Source organism: Engystomops pustulosus, chromosome 3 (assembly GCF_040894005.1).
Source record: "Engystomops pustulosus chromosome 3, aEngPut4.maternal, whole genome shotgun sequence".
Classification (NCBI taxonomy): Eukaryota; Metazoa; Chordata; class Amphibia; order Anura; family Leptodactylidae; genus Engystomops; species Engystomops pustulosus.
The window spans coordinates 224,575,639-224,578,138 of record NC_092413.1 but is presented as its reverse complement, the minus strand read 5'-3'; the positions used below and the strand labels follow the sequence as shown (position 1 = coordinate 224,578,138).

General features: G+C 48.3%; 4 non-coding genes across 4 annotated transcripts; all 4 read left to right on the top strand.

The window, feature by feature from the left end:
* Positions 1-615: 615 nt before the first annotated feature.
* TRNAA-AGC (transfer RNA alanine (anticodon AGC)) lies at positions 616-688 on the top strand. Its single transcript has one exon. It is a non-coding gene; the product is annotated as a tRNA-Ala (tRNA).
* Positions 689-801: 113 nt separating this feature from the next.
* TRNAY-GUA (transfer RNA tyrosine (anticodon GUA)) lies at positions 802-887 on the top strand. Its single transcript is given in 2 exon segments — positions 802-838; positions 852-887. It is a non-coding gene; the product is annotated as a tRNA-Tyr (tRNA).
* A 1,080-nt stretch (positions 888-1,967) lies between these two features.
* On the top strand, positions 1,968-2,040 carry TRNAA-AGC (transfer RNA alanine (anticodon AGC)). Its single transcript has one exon. It is a non-coding gene; the product is annotated as a tRNA-Ala (tRNA).
* Positions 2,041-2,153: 113 nt separating this feature from the next.
* On the top strand, positions 2,154-2,239 carry TRNAY-GUA (transfer RNA tyrosine (anticodon GUA)). The gene is given in 2 exon segments: positions 2,154-2,190; positions 2,204-2,239. It is a non-coding gene; the product is annotated as a tRNA-Tyr (tRNA).
* The last annotated feature ends 261 nt before the right edge of the window (positions 2,240-2,500 follow it).

Sequence of the window (2,500 nt, the reverse complement as noted above, 5' to 3'; positions counted from 1 at the left end):
GTCAGTGTCTAGTGAGAACTTCTCCCAAGCCATTGCATGTAGCAGCAGAGTGGCGCAGCGGAAGCGTGCTGGGCCCATAACCCAGAGGTCGATGGATCGAAACCATCCTCTGCTAGCGTCCTTCCTTTTGTCCGTCTACAATGTTACAATTTGCAAAAGCTCCACCTAGTAAGTTCGGACTCCTGTTTGTGCCCAGAAACTGGTCATCATCAGTCCAAATCACTGCTCCCAATCTAGCTCGTGTCCAAAAGCGTTTTCAGACCCTCCCAGGCTGTAACAGACCTGTAACCCAGATACCTGCGCATAGAAACCATTCTCTGCTTGGTGCCTGAATTTTTTTTTTTCCATCTCTGACGTTACAATTAGCCAAATCTCTCTAGTGAGTTAGGACTCCTGTTTCTGCCCAGGACGCGGTCAACCGAAGCCCAAATTACTGCTCCCAATCTTGCTCGTGTCCAAAAATAGTTTTCAAAGCCGCCCTGGCTTTGCAGTCTTGATTTGCTTAAGGCTGCCTTACATCCACACTTAAAAAAAAAAAAAAAAAAAAAACGACCTACCAAAAAGTCAGAGTCTAGTGGAAAAAACTCCACCCTCCACACACCCCTCAGCAGCAGAGGGGGATTAGCTCAAATGGTAGAGCGCTCGCTTAGCATGCGAGAGGTAGCGGGATCGATGCCCGCATCCTCCAGCTTTGTCCTTTTTGCAGCCTTTTTCAAAATTGGGAGAAATCGTCTCCTGCTTGCCAAGGCCGTGACACTGAAAAGTAAGGCTAGTAAGCACGCACCCAGGGCTTCCCCCAAGCCTTCGATAGCTCAGCTGGTAGAGCGGAGGACTGTAGTACTCTAATAGCAATCCTTAGGTCGCTGGTTCAATTCCGGCTCGAAGGAGATTTTTTTTTGTTGGTATCCTTTCATTTTGCACATTTATTAAGCTGGCAGCAAGAACTTTTCTGCTGTGCTTCTTCTCTTCCATCTGAAGAACCTTCTTCTTCCATGTGTGCTTTAGATATTGAAACTGGCCAGTTATACGGAGCTCTTAATTGAAGTTGTAGCTGAGCCACTCAAGCAGCAGGCGGAAGCAAAAGAGGACTGCGTCCCTGGGTGGGCTCGAACCACCAACCTTTCGGTTAACAGCCGAACGCGCTAACCGATTGCACCACAGAGACACGGAAGCTGCTTGCCTGGTGTTCCAGTTTCAGGCAGGTCAATGGCCTATGTGTACGGGTGATCTTCCGAGCAACAAAATGAAAACAAAATAAGCAACCAGTTGTGGGCCCCGAAATGTTCCCCAACAACCAATAAATCTCTACACAGACTGACGGAGGGCCGCCTTTCCTTAAGTAGCCCAGCAAAAGTCAGTGTCTAGTGAGAACTTCTCCCAAGCCATTGCATGTAGCAGCAGAGTGGCGCAGCGGAAGCGTGCTGGGCCCATAACCCAGAGGTCGATGGATCGAAACCATCCTCTGCTAGCGTCCTTCCTTTTGTCCGTCTACAATGTTACAATTTGCAAAAGCTCCACCTAGTAAGTTCGGACTCCTGTTTGTGCCCAGAAACTGGTCATCATCAGTCCAAATCACTGCTCCCAATCTAGCTCGTGTCCAAAAGCGTTTTCAGACCCTCCCAGGCTGTAACAGACCTGTAACCCAGATACCTGCGCATAGAAACCATTCTCTGCTTGGTGCCTGAATTTTTTTTTTTCCATCTCTGACGTTACAATTAGCCAAATCTCTCTAGTGAGTTAGGACTCCTGTTTCTGCCCAGGACGCGGTCAACCGAAGCCCAAATTACTGCTCCCAATCTTGCTCGTGTCCAAAAATAGTTTTCAAAGCCGCCCTGGCTTTGCAGTCTTGATTTGCTTAAGGCTGCCTTACATCCACACTTAAAAAAAAAAAAAAAAAAAAACGACCTACCAAAAAGTCAGAGTCTAGTGGAAAAAACTCCACCCTCCACACACCCCTCAGCAGCAGAGGGGGATTAGCTCAAATGGTAGAGCGCTCGCTTAGCATGCGAGAGGTAGCGGGATCGATGCCCGCATCCTCCAGCTTTGTCCTTTTTGCAGCCTTTTTCAAAATTGGGAGAAATCGTCTCCTGCTTGCCAAGGCCGTGACACTGAAAAGTAAGGCTAGTAAGCACGCACCCAGGGCTTCCCCCAAGCCTTCGATAGCTCAGCTGGTAGAGCGGAGGACTGTAGTACTCTAATAGCAATCCTTAGGTCGCTGGTTCAATTCCGGCTCGAAGGAGATTTTTTTTTGTTGGTATCCTTTCATTTTGCACATTTATTAAGCTGGCAGCAAGAACTTTTCTGCTGTGCTTCTTCTCTTCCATCTGAAGAACCTTCTTCTTCCATGTGTGCTTTAGATATTGAAACTGGCCAGTTATACGGAGCTCTTAATTGAAGTTGTAGCTGAGCCACTCAAGCAGCAGGCGGAAGCAAAAGAGGACTGCGTCCCTGGGTGGGCTCGAACCACCAACCTTTCGGTTAACAGCCGAACGCGCTAACC